Source organism: Paroedura picta, chromosome 15 (genome assembly GCF_049243985.1).
Source record: "Paroedura picta isolate Pp20150507F chromosome 15, Ppicta_v3.0, whole genome shotgun sequence".
Taxonomy (NCBI): domain Eukaryota; kingdom Metazoa; phylum Chordata; class Lepidosauria; order Squamata; family Gekkonidae; genus Paroedura; species Paroedura picta.
In genome coordinates this window covers 4,655,801-4,676,380 of record NC_135383.1, presented here as the reverse complement: position 1 = coordinate 4,676,380, position 20,580 = coordinate 4,655,801, and the positions used below count along the sequence as shown (strand labels likewise).

At 46.4% G+C, this 20,580-nt stretch overlaps 1 protein-coding gene across 3 annotated transcripts in view; it reads left to right on the top strand.

Annotated features, from left to right (window-relative positions):
- Positions 1-9,799: 9,799 nt before the first annotated feature.
- GNB1 (G protein subunit beta 1) overlaps positions 9,800-20,580 on the top strand; it is a 54,780-nt gene continuing 43,999 nt past the window's right edge. For all 3 annotated transcript variants that reach the window (XM_077312618.1, XM_077312617.1, XM_077312616.1), the window contains exon 1: positions 9,800-10,277. The gene's annotated coding sequence lies outside the window, so the exon portion shown is untranslated. The remainder of the gene's footprint in view (positions 10,278-20,580) is intronic.

Sequence of the window (20,580 nt, the reverse complement as noted above, 5' to 3'; positions counted from 1 at the left end):
GGTGCCTGTTGCAGGGAGGTGAAGTGTGGGTAGTCAAAAAATGGGGTATTAAAAACAGCTTTTCTGTTTCCTCCTCCAGGTGCAGCCTACTGAGTGACCTTGGCCCAGTTCTCTCTGAGCTCTCTCAGCCTCACCTGTTTCACAGGGTGTCTGTTGCGTTGAGGAAAGGTCTTGTAAGACACTTTGAGACTTTCAGGTAATAAAAAGTGGGGTAAAAAAAAACCCAGCTCTTCCTCCTCTAATTGAAGCCTGCTGGTTGACCTTGGGCCAGTCACAGTTCTCTCTGAGCTCTCTCAGCCATACCTGCCTCACAAGGTTCCTGTTGTGGGGAGAGGTCGGGAAGGCGACAGTCAGTCGCTTTGAGATTCCATCAGGGACAGAAAAGTGGGCTATAAAAAACAGCTCTTTTTTTATTTTGCTGACTTCTTCCACTTCTTGGTATCAAAATGGCTCAGTTGTGCCTATTTTCCCCCCACAGACTTTGGCCCCTGTTCCAACCCCCTCCCCTCCGTTTGACGATGGGAGGTCTAGTCACTGTTGCTCGAGGTTTGCAACAGGTAGACAAAGGCGACGGCCTCTTGTATTTCAACGTTTAGATCGAAATGTTCTCTATTGCTGTTGGTCCTGGCGCACTGAATATCTGCATTCTCTGTCGAAAGGGAATACGATGCATATTTCTGTGTTCCAAAACACCCTGTGGTCGCGAAAGTCAGTCCGCAATGGCACCTCATCCCTGCGGTCCCTAAAAGCTTCCACAAGATGGCACCTGGAGTTACTAGTAAGGACAAATCTCATGAAAAGGTGAACATTCTGGCTCCAGCAGGAGGTTGTTCAGACTGTGCGCCTTTCTTCCCTTGGCCTCGCAGTTTTGTGTGTGTGACACGTCAGAACCTGAAACCAGATCTGTCTGATAATGCTTTCCATGAGCCAGAATCTTCTTCCTCGGATAATGTCACAGTCCCCTGATCCACTTGACACGGAGGAGATATCGCTGAGATAGAGGAGGGCTCGAAAATGACTTGAAAGGGACCGCCCCTTCGAATAGGTTCCCTGAAGAGCATTACTCTCTGCTAACTCAAACAAGCTGGTAGTCCCTTTTTGACCCTTGCTCCAGTTTGGTGGAATGAGCTTCCAGAGGAGATCTGAGCCCTATCGGAGCTATCAAAATTCAGAAGGGCCTGCAAAACAGCACTCTTCTGCCAGGCATGTGATTGAGGCCAATATATATACATAATAACATCTGAGCCTATTTCCCTCCTCTCTCTCCCCCCCCCCCCCCAACCCCGACCTCCCTGCTGTCAGAACCGAAATAGGGAATGATGAATTTCGGAGGGTTTCTGTCTAACCCCTACCGGACATTTTAACAGAGCATTTTAACAATCGTATTTAATACCTAAAACAGAAATTAATGTTTGGGTGGATTATTTTTAACTGTGTATGTCTGAGCCGGTCTCGGAAGGGTGGCTTGGAAATTTTTATTTATTGATGATGATGGGAACTGCCTTTAGGGCTGTGACTAGAAAGGAGTGGTGAATGAATGAATGAATGAATGAATGAATGAATGAATGAATGAATGAATGAATGAATGAATGAATGAATGAATGAATGAGTCTCTGCCTGCAGTGCAACAGGGGAAGTGGGACATCTAGTGAGGTCTGTAGCCATCCGAATGTCTGTGAAAGGCTGCATAACCCAAGGGGAGTTCCCCAAAATCCTTGTTTGGAATCACTGCTGTAACAGGAGGAATTCCTTTTTTCCTGCATGGTGCAGGTGTGGCAGTGCTGTAGGTCAGGGGTAGTCAACCTGTGGTCCTCCAGATGTTCATGGACTACAATTCCCATGAGCCCCTGCCAGCACGCTGGCAGGGGCTCATGGGAATTGTAGTCCATGAACATCTGGAGGACCACAGGTTGACTACCCCTGCTGTAGATGCCACCATGTTCCTCTTGAGCGCTGCAGGGCATCAAGATGCCTGCCCTGCGTTATCCCTGGGGAATGTGGCACCAGGGATGACAAATCACCCTGTTTACTATCAGATGGGCTGCTTTGTCAACTGTTGGGCCTCACTGCAGGCAACCAATGCAGGGTCCCCCCCCCCTCTTGTGCACAAGCACACACAGCTCTGATTGCACCATTTAAGTCTCTGGTTGCATCATTTTGCAACTGCGATTCCTAGCGCACGGGAGCAGGTTGCAGTTTAGGAGCGTGCCCCTCTGCTTGCTCACGCCCCTCTGAGAGAAGCCGATGAAGGAAATTGATGAGGGAGAGCGGAGGGAAATCCCAGAACCCAAAGCAAAAAGCTTCGGCGGTTTCATCATTCCAATAAGGCTTGGAAACCGCAGCAGAAAAGAAATGTTTCAAAGGCGTAAAACCTGGGCGAGATGCATTGCGTGAGCTGTGTGCACGTCTTGCCTTCTTGCTGATATTAAATGTGCTGTTTTAGATTTCTGGAATGTCTTCGTCCGGCCAGGACTACACATGTTTGGTGGCTACTGCGCATATGAGGATTTTGGGTCCATTTCTCAGCCACAAAGCTGCCCAGGAGAGGGAGGAAAGGAAATTCAGAGGACAGAAGTTGGTGGGAACGAGATTTAACCCTAATTTTTTCCCCCTGATGCCTTTCCTTGAATGTTACCAAAGTAGGGACTGGGGAAGGCTCCCTGAGACTGTACATGATTAGCCCTAAGTCCCCACGGCTGAAGGTGCTTGAGTGAGTGGGGTCAGGGGTGCATCCCCCATGCGTTTTATGCCTCAACGCACCCATGAGAGACTAGGGAAAGGGACGTCGACTAGGAAGCGACAACCCAGCCACACCACTGAGCATGCTCCCGCTGCATAGCTTAATGTTAAATAATAAATAGGGCAACCCAGGGGCTGGCAAATGTCACGGAGCTCCGTGGGGCTCTGCTGTGGGTCTGCTGGCTGTAACATGTCAGTGTTGGGAGGCACACAAGTGGAGGCGTGGCTCAGGTTTTTCTTCTGGGGCTTGTCACTGTGCCTTTCTCCTTCTGCTCACCACTACAGCCACTTGCCCACCGAAGAAAAGGGGGACACAGAAAAGGGGGAAATTTAGGCAGGACTGGGGAAAGTTTTTCTGATGTGTCACTTATAGGTATAGCCCAGGGGTAGTCAAACTGCGGCCCTCCAGATGTCCATGGACTACAATTCCCAGGAGCCCCCTGCCAGCGAATGCTGGCAGGGGGCTCCTGGGAATTGTAGTCCGTGGACATCGGGAGGGCCACAGTTTGACTACCCCTGGATAGCCTCTCCTTGGTGTGACGGTTGTAGGTATATTCTCTCTCTTTTGGCTGTAGGCTCTTGTTGGCTCTTGTTGGCTGTAGGTATATCCTCTCCTTTGTGTGTCGGCTGAAGGTATACTGTGTGTCGGTTGGAGGTATATTGTATGTTGGCTGACCGCATATTGTGTGTTGGTTGTAGGTATATCCGCTCCTTTGTGTCGGTTGTAAGTATATTGTGTGTCAGTTGTAGGTATATTGTGTTGGTTGTTGGCATATTCTCTTCTTTGTGTCGGTTGTAGGTATATTGTGTGTCAGTTGTAGGTATATTGTGTGTTGGTTGTTGGTATATCCGCTCCTTTGTGTCGGCTGTAGGTATATTGTGTGTCAGTTGTAGGTATATTGTGTGTTGGTTGTTGGCATATTCTCTCCTTTGTGTCAATTGTAGGTATATTCCCTCATTTGTGTGTCTGTTTCCCTGGAAGAGAGACGGTTGACACTTTGCACATGGTCTGGGAGGAACATATAGGCTAGGGGGCGTCCAAGGCATCCATGGAACTCAATGGACCAGGCCAGACTCAACAGTTAAAACTAACGCCTTAAACCAGATCTGGAATTCGACTGGAAGCCAGTGGAGCTGCTTGAGAACAGGTTGAACATGGGCTCTCCACGCCGTCCTTGTGAGGACCTGAGCAGCTGCCTTCTGGACCAGTTGTAATTTCTGGGTCAGGGCTAAGAGAAGGCTGCATCGAGCGAGTTACCTGGCCCAGAGGTGACCGTTGCATGGATCACTGTGTCTAGGTGTTCTGGGGCCAGGTAGGGTGTTAGTAGCTTCACCTGGCACAGATTTTTAAAACCCTGATGAGCTACTCTAGTGACCTGTGCCTCTGCGGTAAGGGAGGCATCAAGGCTCACCCCCATGTTCCTGGTGGTGTGCGCAGCCTGCAGCTGGACCCCGTCAAAACAGGGGAGGCTTCCTTCCTCCTCTGGCCCTTTCCTCCCCAGCCACAGGATACCTTCTATGCTTCATTATCAGCTATAGATGCGCACAGTTGTCGCAGGCCAGGCCGGTCATCCGCCGAGATGCTTTGCAATGCAAATCCAGCACTGCAAATGCCACAGAAGACTCTGTGGTTGTTATATTGAGCTTGATTCGCAAGAAAGACGTCAATCGTTTTTGGGGACGGCTCTATCTCTTGTGAGCAGGGAAAGCGCCCTACGTTAGCTTGGCTGCATCGGTACGGAGCCCTCCCCATTTCCCAAAGAAGCACATAAGCCCAAGCCATCCTTTAGGTGCCGACTGGCTCAAAGAGGTCGGGGATTCCAGCTGTAAGCGGTTGGTACCCTTACTGTAGCCAGAGATAGGCCCTTGATCCGATCTCTAAAGAGCCATGTCTTCCTCTTGAGTGAGAGTGATCCGCTGAAGGCGCAAGCTGCCAGGTGTGTGCTATTTTACCTGGACTGGGGGAGCGACTGGGGGATGCTGAAGGCAGATGGGGTGCACCAGGGTGGAGGAATGCTTGACCTGCCTGTGCCAGGCCTTTTGCAACCAGAGTAAAGCGGAACGGTCTCCCCCCTTTTGTAAGCGGGATGATCTTCTAAACTTCCTGGGCTTTTTGGAACGGCGTTTTCCTTCTCACATGAACCTCACATCGATTAAAACCAAGCAAGTTTATATTTTGCGTTTTCAGAATTTATAAATAGACGGCGCTATTCAGCAGCTGGCTACATTTCGTAGGCATTTTGCATTTCATTCTCGGTCAAATCCACAGTGGCCATCGAGCGTGCTCTTCCAGCTCTCCTCATTCCCACTTTTGCTCCTCCAAAGAGGAGACCCTGCCTGAATTCTTCAAGGGCTCCTGACGCCTTTTGCCTTTGCAGTCAAGCCTCTCCGTTACATAAAACTTTCCCCCTAATAGTCAACCATTCTAATGACTCCCACTGGAATCTTGTCCAAGCTTTTAGCTAATGATGTTGGTTCCCTCTGTAACAGTGCGATGTGGGTGTTTTGTCTCCGCTCCCTGGAGGGGTGGCTTAGAAGTTTTTGCTCTGTGTATGTTTTGTTGCATGGAGACATCCCCTTTACAAGTTCGTTTTGAAAATAACAGGTGCTTGCTTGGAGAGGCCTCGGCAGGACAGGGCTCCCTTGTTGACAAGGAGAATTAGGCTTGCGCCGTAATCGGATCCGGGAAGAAGACGTGTGGAAACATCTCACACCGCTTGGAAGGATAACCTCTGGGGGGGGGGGGAGAAGGGGAGCAGCCATGTTGCTGACCTTGCCCTTGAACTAAAGCCACGAGGAATCGTGACAAATCCGTGGGCAAACTGAGTGACCAAATGGGCAATGCAGAGACGGCTGCGCGGGAATACAAAAATAAAATAAGTTTTTATTTTATCAGTGGGGCATGCCCTCCAACATTTCAGTGGGGAAGGTGGAGACATGCCAGCAACTGTTTGCTTCTTGTACTACAGTTCAAAGTGCTCACCAATACCTTTTCCAAGGCCGCCCAGCTGGCTGCATGTGGAGGAGTGGGGAATCAAACCCAGCTCTCCAAATAAGAGACTGACGCTCCTAAGCACAACACCAAGAGGACCAAACAGGGACAAAAATGAGAAAAAGAGCAACGGAGTCTAAACACAGCTCTTTCAGAACGCTCCGTTGTGGCCATGAGACTTAAAAGTTCTTATGACTGTGATGCCGTTGCTAATCTCTTAATTTTTTTCTATTTTCAGAAGGCATTTAAAATAACCCTTTTGTTCCACGAGAAGCAGTTGCACTGAAAGAGGGGGGGGGGGAATGCAGAATTTAAGAATGTAACTAGGGAGACTGAATTGGCTACTCCCACCCCTTTTCCTCCTCCTGTGCTTACGGAATATTTTTAATCGCCGAGAATTAGGCTGCTAACAAACATTTCCAGAAAGAAACGCTAGAACACGAGCTCTATAATCTACTTTCTCGAGCTCCACAGAAGAACGTGTGCCGTGTGGCTTTATTCCATTTTGCCAGTGGTAACGTTTCAAAAACAGAGGCCTTCTGAGCCAGCCTGCTTATTATATTTTTTACAGCATAATACTGAAAAAGAAAGAAAAGAACACTGTGCACACGCCATTGTGGCTGATGGTCGTCATGTTACCTGGGCATGTGGCAATTTCTTTCAGCCACTCCTCCACTTTGGTAAGAGGTATGCTTACTGCTAAGCATGCAAATAGGTTCAAATAGGTGTGAGAGGAAGGTAAGGTGTGGGGCAATGGCTGTTGCTATCACAAATGCACATTAAGGCAGGGGGAAACAGTGCCACCTGCTTACAGAATACCTGGTGGGAAAGGGACATTCAAGGGGGACTCACAAAGGGTTGCCAGTTCCGGGTTGGGAAACACCTGGAGATCTTGGGGAGGGAACCTGGAAAGGAAAGGATGTCAGCTGGGCATACCATAGAGTAGAATACCAGAAGGATAGAATGCCATACTCCCCTCCAGAGTGGCCATTTTCTCCAGGGGAGCTGATCTTGGTCATCCAGAAATCGACTGTAATAGTGGGAGATGGCTGGATACCACCTGGTGACTGGAAGCTCTAGATTTGCAGATGGAAGGTTACAAATTTCCTAAGCAAAATCTAGGGGCTTTCCACCCTTTTCCGTTTCCCAATGATATTTCCGTACATCCTGACAGATTTTTTTTCTGGAGGCAAAGAGAGAACTACAGACGGGTAACCTATTTCTTTTTATTTACTGGCCGGGCCAGAACATATCTGCATTTCTTTAAAGGGCTTTCAGACATGGCCCTCAAACGAAATGGGCCGGTTCTGGAAGAAGAACCTGTTGTAAGATGGCTGTTTTTATTTATTTATTGCTTTTGGCTAGAAATCGGTGCCTTTCGTCAGACTCTTCAGTTCAGGAATTGTTTTTCCCAACAGATCCTGCCAACAGAAATGGCGTGTCACTAACTCAGCAAAATAATAATAATAATAAAATATTAAAACTACTACGCTGCCTATCTGCACACAGCTGCTCTTTCTTTATTGGCACATTGCTTTTCTAACCAAATTCTTCACAAAAGACATATGAAAAGGGAAAGCTATGGGAACATCATGCAAATATAAGATTCAAAAGACAGATCTTTTCCCTTGCAGAGGAAAAGCAACCTGGGGTGTGTGCATCCATGTTTGTTTGTGGGGTGATCCTACCTGATCCTTATAAACAAATTTTGAACCTGGGACCTTCTGTATGCAAAACAGATGCACTGTCACTACACTGCAGCCCTTGCTCTCTTTGGTTTGTGATCCTGGCTAGCATGGGTGGAAATTGCCAGGTTATAAGTGACATGGCTAACGATGGCTTGTGGGGAAAGAAGCAGCAACCCACTGGAAGAGGCTTATGACCTGAAGCTCCTTCACCTTTTCTCAAGGGGAACTTATCTCTGTCGTTAGGAGATAAACTGCAGTTCTGGGGGATCCCCAGGTCCCACCTGGAGGCTGGCATCCCTCGCCTCAAAAACCAGCCCAAAGGGGAAATAAAGATCGGCAAGAAACTCCAGAACTGGTTTTTATACTTGACAGCTTCCCGAAATGGCATTGCGGGAAGAGCGCCTGTGTTTTCCTCACACAAAAAATCATTTATCAATAATTCATGTCCTCTTTCTGGCAGCTTCCAAGACACAAAGGATGCGTCTGCTATGTCCAGCTGAAGCAGCACCAAAAGAGGGAGACACAGACAAAGGGAAGGGGGGGAGATGAAGTCATCTCAGCCTTTATTTTGGGGCCTAATAATATAGCTTTTCTATTCATAATTTTTATTGTGAGGTTGAGTCACGGGGGGGGGGGGAAGCAAATGGTCAAAGAATGTTTTCGTTCAAGGAACCAGCCCAAAAGTTCCATTATGAATGTGTGCTTGAAAAGGACTGTCATAACTTGACAGTGTGGCCAGAACCCCTCCTGAAGGAAATCTTATTGTGATGTATGGCAGCTTCCCCCACTGGAGCGGCCAGCAGCTCCTAGGAGCCATTGATAAAGGTGTCCCTGGGAGCCTTCATGCACACACACACACCATTTGTGCCAAGGTCCTGATCCAAGCTGGCCCTCACTAAGCTTGAAAAGTGAGGCTACTACAGACATACATGCACCTGGTTAGGTTAGATCCTGCCCACTGCGTTTGGGTTAGATCCTCACTTCCTGCCCACTCTGTGCATGTACTCGAAAGCTCCCACCTTGAATCCATCTTGGTTGGTCTTAAAGGTGCTATTGGACTCTGATTTTGTTAAACAAAATATAGACAATCAAGAAATTGGGGTGGGGGAAACTCATAAGAATTGTAATTGAAAACATTGTCGGAAACGTTCTATCAACGCGTTACCTAAATGACTGTTTCAAACTTGTATGACTGCTAAGAATTATTTATTAGCCCTCCCATAAGGCTCAGGGCGATTCACAGAAAACATTGCAGGACTAATACATAGAACAGTCTGAGCACATAACATGGTTGTAAATAACGTATCAACAATAAACTAACAGATTATCTATCTATCTATCTATCTATCTATCTATCTATCTATCTATCTATCTATCTATCATCTCAGTGGTTCTCAACCTGGGGGTCAGGACCCCTTTGGGGGGTAAAATGACCCTTTCATGGGGTCACTGCAGGGCAAGCAGCTACACAACACACCACACAACAGCCTTGCGGGGTAGATCAAGATAGAGGGTTCGTCTTTCTGGAGCAGTGGAAAAAAGCGAGATCGGCACGGTGGGACCAGAAGCAGAACTGAACTGAGAAACCCCGAGGGGGGGAAAACCAATTTATATACAATCGTGAACAATGGAGCTTCACGCCATGGGTCAGTTTCGGTTTAATTTCTTGCATAGTTTTATGGTTGGGGGTCACCACAGAAGGAGGAACTGTATTAAAGGGTCGCGGCATTAGGAAGGTTGAGAGCCACTGCAATAGATAGGTAGGTAGGTAGGTGGATAGGTAGATTTGTATTTTGCATTAGATAGGTTAGACAGATTTGTATTTTGCATTAGATAGATAGATGAACATAAGACCGACACATTTTTATTCTTTTATTCAAAGCATGAGCTCTCATGTGCAGGCACACTTCCACGGTCACAATATAACGGGATGGGAGGACTCCGTGCAAGCTTATAGGGGTGCGACTAAATCAGCGCGCAGCCTAAGGAAGCCGGGGGTCAGGGGAACAGGTAAGCGGGCCAACAGGAGGCGAAGCGGCCGTTGGGATTCGTTGGGGTTCAAATCCGAACGGCCGTTCCCCCCCTCCTGGCCCGTTCCTGGTGCCGCGCGACGCGTCCGTCGAATTCTCCCTCTCTCTGTGTCCCCCTCAGGAGCTCGCGCGGCTCCCCTCCCGCCCGGGACGCCGCACCCGAGGAGGGGCCCGCGCACGTGGCCCCCCACAGACCCGGCCTTTTAGAAACCCTAAATTTGCCCCCCCTCCCCCCCCAAAAGGCGCTTCCACAGAGAGCCTCCCCTCCCCCCCCACTCCGGCCGCGGCAGGGGCGGAGCCGCGCGCGGGGTTTCCCGGCCGGGCCGCAGGGGCGGGGACGCGAGGCGGAGGGAGGGAGGGAGGGAGGAAGGAAGGAAGGAAGGAAGCGGGCGGTCGGTCGCCTCCCTGCCAGCCAGCCAGCCAGCCTCCTCCGTCTTCGCCAGCCGCGCCCAGCTCCGCCGAGGCTCCGCTTTCCCCATGGCCGCGGGCGGAGGACCCGGAGACCACCCTTAGAAGAGACGCAGACGCCCCCCCCCCCCCCGAGCTCCCCTCGCGCCCCTTCCAGAGCCGAGAGGGAAAACGCGCCCGCCCGAGCGGCCCCTCCTCCTCCGCCGCCGCCTTTCCTGGGGGAGCCCGCCCGCCCCGCTTTCCGCCCTTCCTCCCTTCCCGCCTGGGCCAGGGCACGGAGCAGCGGCAGCAGCAGCAGCGGCGACCCCCGGAGGACCCCCTCCCTCCTCCCTCCGCCTCCCTCCTCCGCGTCTCCCCCCGGCGGCCCAGGACCAGGAGCAGCCCCGGCCGGCCTGGGAGGGGGCGGCGGCAACGAGGAAGGTGAGAAGGGGCTGGGGGGGCAGACATTTTTTTAAAAGTGTGTGTGGGGGATTTCCTGATCTTGCTTAACCCACCCCCCCTCGCCGTTTTTGTTTTTTTTGTTTGTTCCTGTTTTGGAGGGAGGGAAGGAGGGTCAGACCCCCCCCCCGGCCTTAAACCTTTCCTGGCTGCCCCCTCTGGTGCTGCTTCCTGCCCCCTCGCACATAGGCTGCCCAGGGGGCCTCGCTCCCCTCCCACCCAGCCCTCATTGCAAGGCTGCAGCCCCCCAGCTTGCTCTGACTCTGCCCCCCCCTCCCCAATCGACAGTCCTGGCTTTCGTGGGCCTTCGCCTTCCTTAGATTCTCACCCCCCCCCCCGTCTTTATTTTAGGTGGCCTAGCTGTCACCTCCCCCACCCTCATTGCAAGCTTGCAGACCCACAGTTTTCTCTGCCCCCCTCCCTCTCAATCGATCATCTTTTCTTTCTTTGGCTTTTATCTTCCTTAGGTTCTCTCCCCCCCAATTTGTTTTATTTTAGGTGGCCTAGCTCTCACCCCCATTGCAAGTTTGCAGCCCCACAGCTTGCTTCTCCCTCTCATCGACCATCTTGGCTTTCTTTGGCCTTTCCCTTCCTTAGATTCTCTCCCCCTCCTTATTTTAGGGGCCCTGGCTATCACTTGCACCCCCATTGCAAGCTTGCAGCCCCACAGCTTTCTCTGCCTGCCTCCCAATCGACCATCTTGGCTTTCTTTGGCCTTTCCCGTCCTTAGGTCCTCCCCTCCTTTATTTTATTCTTCTGGTTTTGATGCCTCTCTCCAAAAAGCTTTTGGGGGGTCACCTCACAGTTGGGATTTCAGATGGTCTTGCAGCACCCCTCCCCTGCAAACCTCCCTTCTCCCTAGTGGGAACTGTTGCCCAACTTTCCCCTTTAGCCCCTTTTGCTGTAGGTTCACGTCTGCCTCCTTTTCCTGTAGATTCCTGTGGGCCCCGATTTTAATTTTCTTCCTCTCCCGTCAACAGCTTCACAGTTCCCTCTTCCTTTTTGTACATTTCACCCCTTTGCAAATATGCAACTTCCCTCTTTTAAAGCTCTTTTCACAACTCATTTTCTCCTGATACTTTTGGTAGCTCTTCCAACACCTATTTCTGACCCCCTAACTTTCCCACAAACCCTCTGCCGACTGCCCCACAGCAGTATTCATAGCTGCCCTCTAGCTTCCCCAGTTCCTTGCTTTAGACAGCCCTCTCTCCTTACCCTCCCACCGTAGCTCTTTCCAGCGTTGTTTTAACCCCATAGTCATCCTCACCCCCCCACCTTTCCCGCCTCTTCCTCCCCCACAGCTGCCATTCTGCCCCCAGCCTCCTTTTTACCATGTCATTTTTCTGCTGCTTCTTCCCTATTTCTTTCACATCCCTCTTTCTTCCATTTTGCTTCTTATGTTACCATTTTTATTCTCAGTTTCTTTCATACAGTCTTTCTGTTCCTCTCTTACCCTTGTTTCCTTTCTGCTCCCTTCCTCTCAATTTATGTCCCTTTCCTCCCAATCCATTGTATCTTGTATGTCTCTCTCCGTTCCCCCCTCTTGCTGTACTTCTGCTTTCCCCTCCTTTTAATGCCCCTTTCCCACCCCATCTGTTTTAAATCCAATCTCCATACTCTCTCCTCCATTTTGCCTTCCTCTAGCAATCCTGCTCCTTTGCAATTCTGCCCACCTCACCACCCAACACCACCACCCTCTCCTCCTTTCCTCTCCAACTGTAGGAGAGGTGCCCAGCCCTTTCTGAAGGCTGCTGACACAGGGAAATCAAGAAATAACCATTTTGGGTTTTGCTTTTATTGTCTCAATCGAGTCCCACCCAGCTCAGAACATGGAGGGGTGGGGTTGTATCTGTGTAGCTGCTGGAATGAAATGGGGGCTGTATTTGTGCGTGTTGTGGAAGTGCAAAAAGGCAGCCAGGTTCAGAGAGAGGATGCTGAGGGGAGATTTTCCAGAGTGCCGTTGTGTGTGTGGTACTGTAATGGTGGAAAATGGATTGAGTGGGGGAGAGAAACAGGGTGAGACTGCTTTAGGCAGTCCCTTGCCAAAGGAAGGTTGTTATGTGAGCTAAGAAGGTGGGATCTCGGTGGCTTTCTTCCAGTAGTGGGGGAGGGTGGAATGAGGAGAAAAAGATTTATACTTTTGTTATCATAGCTAAAGATTTAAGCTAGCTTGTTAGGTGCTTCTCCATTTAATAGGTGTTGTGTAATTCTGCTGCTAATAGCTAAGCTCTGTGTGTATAGAGTCTGCAGGAGAATGAGGCAGTGTTCAACAATTATTATTTTTGTTTAAAATGCTTCTCCCACCTTAGGGGGCAAAACCAGCATCTTTTCAGGAACCCTTCTTGAATTTGTAAAACTCATCATAAGGAGGGGGAAAGGGGTGTGGATACCAGTGTGTGTGTGTGTGTGGAAGCATGAATAAATCTAGATTAGACGTTGCGTCTGGAAGAAAATTAAAATGACATAGAGGTTATCCTAGGGCATCAATTTATCACTTATGGATATCAGCTAATATTTAACAAATGTGATTTAAAAAAAAAAAACCATGATTGCCTTAACTAAACCACTTCTCAGGACATATTTTATGCAAGACCCTACTTCCTCAGCCTGCCTTTTTCTTTTACATTTTATGCTCTCTTGAAGCAAGGTAATTTCTCTCTCTTTTTTTTTTAACAAGGGGAGCTTGGAACCTGGCGGCGCTACTCATGCCACCCATCCTTTTTAATCTGGATGTTAGAAAAAGATCCTAAAACCAGTCATGAAACAAGCGTGCCTTTTTAACTTGGCTGTTTGGATTTGTGTAGATCTAGCAGGTTCGCCGCACATCTTGAGGTTCTCCTGCTAAACACAACTTTGTACATCAGGGCAAAATTCTGTTGACGGTTATGTGAAATTTCACCTTAGAAACAAGAGGTGGAAATCAGATCATAATCCCTCTGATCCCTGAAGCATTCCCTCCCTCCCTTGTGTAGTTTTGGGAAGGGGGGGGGGCTGAGCAGTGCAGTTGTCTGGGTGGTTGCAGATTAAGGGAGGGTTATGGTCTTTTCTTTCCCCCCCCCTCCCAATTTCCCCCCACTGAGAATGAATGGTTCTTTTTGTGCCTGGGCCTGGTAACTGCAACAAGATGGCGTTTGCAGAGAGACAACTCTCATTTTCTGCCCCTCATCACAGCGTCACCAAACTAGATCTTTGTGGCATTTTTAGAATCCTTTTCTGGCTTCGATAATATTTTTCACTCAGCTAGCTTGTTTTGTTGGGGGCCTGGGGGATGGCAAGCATCATCTACAGAGGAGTGTGCATGTGCACGCGTGCGTTTTCTTTTTAAAACCTTGATCCTCTTCCGTCCTGAAGCAAAACTGGTGGGTGGAGTGAGTAGTTTTATTGAAATTTTTACAAAGGCCGTGACTGGATAAAGTGACACCCAGAGTCATTTTAACTTCTGGAAGACTCCTCATAACGAAGTTTAAGACCAGTTTACTTTGCAGTGTGTTATTGCATCCACACGGCACAGCTTACATAAATCTTATTTGTAGAGCTGTTTGATCTGTCAGTGTGATCACATGTGACCTCTTTGTGATGGAAAGGAAATGCAGTGCTGCTCCAAAAAAAAAACCTCCCATCAAAATATGGTGGTTTCTTCAATAGCCTTTGACCTGAATTCTTTCATTACATTTAAATTGGCATGAATCAAAAAAAGGTTATTTGTTTAGTAAAACCTTTTCCTTAAAATTCTTGACCTGAGTGCTGCTTGTAAAACCAAAAATGATATCACGTATTTGGTGCTTGTTGTGGAGGCCTTTACAGTCTGACAGCATTTTTCACATTGGGTTGACTGTATAGTTTGCAACAAAAATGAATTTACTTATTTATTTCTCAGTTCATTTCCTGTTTAGGGATGAAGCACTAAGAACTTAACAGTTGCTTGATCCAAAATGTGTTAGGGTGGAATGGAATTCTGCAAACATATATTAGAAGCCCTACTTGCATCTCTCTGACTTTGATAGTTTTCACAGGAGTGGCCTAAGCCCTGTTTTTTGAAATATGAAAATTGCTCTTGATGGTTAAAGAGTTTACGTTATTAGAATTTTGAGCTATTGGTTGGGATTTTTTGCCTCTTCTATTCAGGAAGATTTATTGTAGGCTATATATAATATTTATAAATGTTTTAAACACATTGTACTTATATTCTGCTTTTTCATCCAGATAGGTATCTCAAATTTGATTAACTCCATGTACATACAAAAGATAATAACCATTAAAAAAAGATGTACATATTCTCAAGTTTATTTAAACTAACGTATAGGGGCTTCCAAGTCTTCTGTTATGAGTCAGAATTAGTATGAATTAGTGTAGCATAACTATTAGCATTTTCTTTTTGAGGTTTCTACTGGGCATCAGATTTATTTTTTTCAGGACTTGCTTCTTAAGCTCTCTCCCTCAAGCTTTATAAACATAAACAGTGTGCACATGAAATCAAGTAGCTGCGGAGTAAAGTTGATCGACATTTAATTTGTATTAATTGCATTGCATGCATGTCTCACTGAAGTACAAACGTTACATTTCACATATTCCTTTGTTTAGTAAGAGCAGGTGCTAAAATAACCTAGGGGCCTCGGGCCCAGGCTGTGATCAGTTGGGAATGATTCCTTTGCAGCTGCTCAGTCAATGTGTGGCAAAGCAATCAGTCATGATACCACAAGCGAGCCACACATTGTTAATCCAGTGGAAAAGTTTGAATGTTAAAGATGGCCACGTGGTTGTATATATAGGGACATTATTAGCTGATGTTGTAGAGCTTGCTTTTGTGTTATTAGGGGGAAGGGGGGGGGAAAGCAGCTTCATGTTTTGGTGCCTTAAATTTGAAATTTAATGGACTGTGGGACCAGCCATCTTTAGCTTTCCTCTTAATTGTCACAGAACCGTTGAAATGAGCTTTTGATGCAAATGGTGGTAACTTTACTGAGACTAAATTAAGGCCTGGATGAGCAAGGAAGCTGCCTAGCTATTGTAGAAATCTGTTATTTGTGTTAGGATTAATGATAAGAAATGTCTGTCTTTGGGTTGGGAGGACGCCCTTCTTTCAACTCAGCCTAGCCCATGGCTCTTGTAAGTTTCTTAGTATACAAGGAAGTAATGTTGGGTCATCAAAGGAACAACTAGCTGTTCTTTAGGAGATACTGCCATGATTTCTTAAAAACAAATGCTTTTAATTTAGAGTAATAGCTCTAATCTGCGATCCATAAATGTGTGTACTGACATCTTATGAAGTTGTGTTTAGAGGTTTCACTTAATGCTGATGTAGTCCCCACTGATTTCATTAATGCTTCGGTGGTACATGTGATTTGCGGTGTTCTTGTGTCTCTCTTCCTCCTCTTTAACGGGAAGAACAGAGTAAATGGTAATGCTGCTATTAACTGAGAACGTTGAATGAAATAATCACACTTAATGCTAGAAATGTCTGTAGATGTTGCTTCCTGTATATTATTGGCTTATGTTTCAAGCTCTGAATTGGATTAAATTCTTACTGTCCATGGATTTTGGCTGTGCATTAGTGGATTGGTAATTGATAGTCTCAATTTTAATATCTAGATGTAGCCATATGGCATTCCATATTTTTTTGAGGTGACCATTAACACTAGCGCGGCATTAAAAAAAATGAATAAACAGATCTATAGGTGGTTCAGTTACTCCTAGCAGGAAATTTTTTAGTGTTGCCTCCCTCTCCCAGTGGAAGAAAAAAAGGGGTTCCATTTTCAGCTTAAGTAACTTGAGACTGTTGATCTTTCTGAAATGGCTTAGATTTGTTACCTTTAATGGCAATGTTTTACGTTTGTGAAATCCATTAAAATGGTTTTGGTCACATCCAGAAAGGTTTATTGTCAAAGAGAAAAGGACAGGCCTTGACGGAGGAGTAGCAAGAGAGAAGGACTTAACTTGGTAGCCAACAGTGCAGAAGAAGTGAAGTGACAATGGTTGTGGAAAAGCTGTGTTGGGCCATACAGGTCCTAAGGGAAACGTAAAGGATTTGCCTTGAAGATAAGGAGCAGAAGGCTGTTCCAGGCACAGGTGTGGCATGAATGGGGGAAGAACAAAGGGGCGATACCGGAAGAGAATGGGGAAAGGAGCAGGTTCATAAAGCGGAAGTAACTGGATGGAGGGGAAACAGACAAATGTTTCAGCATCAAATTTGTAGGTGCCTTGATAGTCAGGTAGTTGGACTTCTTTCAGTCTTTCATGAGAGGTCAATGCAGGGGTCAAATGAGACTCTTCTGGAAACATTAGGGGTGGGAATGCACATGGAGCTGCCTTATGGTGAATCAGACCACTGGTCCATCAAGGTCGGTTCTGCCTACTCAGACTGGCAGCAACTCTCTAGATTGCACTTTAAGTCTGTTATAGTAGAGACCTGTGATTAAATGCTATTGTTAGCTGCATTGTTTCATTTTTGTGTCGGAATCGGAAATATTTCTTCAGCGACATGGCCAATAAAGAGCATTTTTATAATGGTAAAACAGTGCAAAATATAGTTCTAAAATATGGATTGTTGTATTTTTTCACTAAAGGCCAAGCCTGTTGCATTCAGGAATACAATAGGTGCTAGATTTGGGGTGGGTGGGGTGGAAGAACTCTGTGGGTGGCCTCTCCCTCCCCCCGGGACCTGAAAAAGCTGCAGGCTGGAAGCCCCTGGGAAGGGAATTCACTAGCAGGGATCTGCAGCCACTGACCCTCGGAGAGAAGTGGAAGGTGGAGGGAGTGGTCATGGGAAGGCAACTGGCTGGCTACTGGACAGACAGGCAAGCCAGTTGGAGGAGGAGGCACTCAGGGGCGGGACAACTGCCCTGAGTGGGTGTTAGGCACTTAAGATATGCTCCTCCTCCAAGGCCTTACCAGAAATACATTATGTGGAACATATTGTTTGGTGTATAGAGTAGAAAGGCTGTGATAGAAGTTCTTCATGTGGTTATAGAACTGGTAGAGAATGTTGGGTACAGCCACGGGCACCCACATTGCCCCACATTATGCTAACATTTTTATGAGTGACTCGGAGCTACACTTTCTAAAATCTCACCCACTCATAACTGTCTTATACCTGCGAGTCTTTGATGACATTTTTATTGTCTGGACACATGGTAAAGAAGCTCTGGTCATATTCAGCGACTCATTCCATGAACCTGACAGCGAGCCAATCTATGAAATAAATATATTTTCTGGACACTACCATAACAATGCACAATGGATGCCTAGACCCCACCTCCTACCAGAAAGCTCTTGACCAACAAAAAAAATGTGGTGCATATAGGTACAGATGGTGCTTGGATAGCCCATAGTATGTTGTATCCAGCTCTGAAAGATCTGCCATCTTATTTGAAGTCTCCTACTCTCATTTGTTGCTTTTCTCACAGCACTATCAGCATCAGACTTAGGTAAATGTTGTTTTGCGTTCTTATAATCCGATGCCATTTTTGTTTTGTAGAATTTGAATTCAGGCACACACTTACTAGGGAAAAGAAAGTTGAGAGCTTTGTGGAGAGTCCAGGCTTTTCTTTTCCCCTTAGAGAAGAATTTTTACTCTGCATTCTAATTACAAGTTAGCTGTTTAAGAGGCTCAATTTAAATGACCAGAAGTAATTTTCAATGCATTCTTGGGATGACTTGTATTTTTTTTTCCTTAGATGCCTGTGGGAACACTAAAATTATCTGAACTTTTGTCGTCTGTCCCGTTTTCCACACATACGCACACACACACACAGAGGGAGTGGAAGGATAAAAGTAACTCATTATGAGCATTTCACCCTCAGATGTTTATAGTTATATTTTTAAAAGCAAAATTAAGAAATAGCATCAGGTATGGAAAAGGGGGTTGGTTAAAGGGAGGTTAGGGTTAGATACTGGATTGTTGTGAGTTGACCAATCAAGCCAAAGTTAAGGGTTACAGCACTAGCTTCATTTAGAACAATTAAGTTAATCATCAGTTATATTTACATCAACTATGGAAACGTTGATTAACTGGTGACAAAATGAAAGTGACATTCAGATATTTAAGTGAATTCAGTATTTTGACTCCTAAACACTGTTAAGCAAAGTTTTTAGCAATGTGAGTAATTCACTGATTTGTTCTACTTTTTGTCTGACCTCTAGGGTCAGCCTTCAGTTATAAAATTCCCTTTAAAAATCACAACAGAAACAAAACAGTGTAACACAATAAGTATTTAAAAAGCCAGTCTATGAAGGCAGCGGTAATAAGGAAACTGAGAAGGCAAATTCTTCCAGTTTGGAAATGCCTACAGGTATAACAGATGGCCAGCAGGAAAAGTTTCTCTTGTAACTCTGCTCGGTCTGCTCCCCAGTGCTGCAGGGCTGGAGCAGGAATCCCTTACTCCTGCCCTTGCCATAATGAAGCAGAGAGGTAACTTCTCCACTGTGCAGAGGAGTATTTCACAATACTTGGTGGCAGTCAGTTAAATAAGTGATGGGGCCTGACAATTGCCTGGTCAGCTCGCCAGCATGCCAACCCCTAAAATGACTCACAATTTTGTTTGTGAAATTCTGCTGTTTTATCTCTGAGTTGTGGGGGAATGTCACCTTGGACTTCAAAGATGAGTGTTTGTGGAGGGGGGGAAATAGATTCGTCTACCCCGAATCTTCAGAAATGGAAATTTATGTACAGGTAATCCCTGTGGTGTTCTGATCTGCTGGCACTGGCTTAGTTGAGTTTATTTATGTTAGCACCTTTCTGTCCAGGTAAAGGGCACCCAAGGCATTTTGTGAAACTGTGAAGCACAACCTAATACGTTAATCCCTCCCACATACAGACCCAACTGCTCAGCAAATTTATCAATAAAATAAAGCACATATCAAAACATAAATGAAAGTGGAACAATAAAAGTGGTCTGTAGCTAAAAAACAAAACAGCCAGAAACAAATAATCAAACAGCCACTCGTTAAAACAAAAGAATCAGTGAAAACAGTCATGAAACAATCCCGCAAAGTCATTCAGGATAAAAACATCTTTAACTGTCAAGTGTCGGCCAGAAGATAACATGCTAAGCAACAAGGTACATTGTACGTAAGCCAGTATCTTTCAGCATTAGTAAACGTCATTCAGGTGAGACAGCGTTTGTCGTGGCTGGCGTGATGGTCTCGAGGGACAAGAATTTGCTGACTGCTAGGAAGAGGTGCTAGTCTGAACAAAGATCAACAATTCATTTAATGTTTATAGGAAATTAATTAGGTGCAGGTTACTAATTCCTAGGTTTTAATATCGTTTCGCTGGCATAGTGCCTGACCAATCATTAAGTGTACATCTTGTCCTTTTTGCCAATCCCTGGTTGATTTATAAGAATGTGATGAGTTGTGTTCATGAGAGTTAACGGCAGAATGGCCCATAAATCTTCATCTTTTAAACACTGGAGTTAACTTAATTGGATTAAGCAGGTGATCTTGTTTCTGCAGGAGGCTATGATTGGAATTTAGATGCTGCTGCCTTATTAAACTCAGTGTGGTTTTAGGGAAAGGTTTTTAAGTGAATTGTGCTGCAAGCCATTTTAAGAGTGTTAAAAGTAGGTGTTTTGTGTATGTCTGGATTTATACACATATACATGCATGTGTATATTAGCCATATCACATAGCAAAGTTTAACAAAGATTTTGGGCCTCTCGCTCTTACGATGAGATCCTCTTGCAAAGGAATGGAGTGGCCACCTAATTGAGTGCCCCCTAAGCTTAAAAGACTTCATTCTGATCATAAACCTCATTTTTCCTCCACCTGAGATTTTGACAGCCAATGAGGAAAGCAAATCTATTGCCGTGCTGTGAGTAGTAAGGAGCTTTGAAGACCCCAAGAAATGGATGCCAATAAAAGGTTACTGACTGACTGACTGGATGCCAACAATGGGAGAGCGAAAGATTCCAGCAGCTTTATGGATAAAACCCGCATCATTACACAAAGTTGGGTAGGACACATGTGGTAGCAGCTGCCCCATTATCAGTGGCACCACAGGGTCTTGAATATAAGTGGAGTTTGATTAATAACGTTAGTAGCACCTGGTTCCTCCTGGCTTGGACTCAGGAGCCACTGGTTTCCAGGGAGCGTTGTCCCTAACCAAGCAAACAGGAGTGCACCATCTAGCCAACGCTCCTTCTGAGCCTACCGAAAGAATATGTCTCCAGTGCAGGGACACATGGCTCCGCCGTGCTTTGGATTCTGGGATGTTATGTGGCAATAGTATAAAGGTGCCTATGTGAACAACAGTAGTATCTAATTCTGCTACTTCACTCTCTGCTTA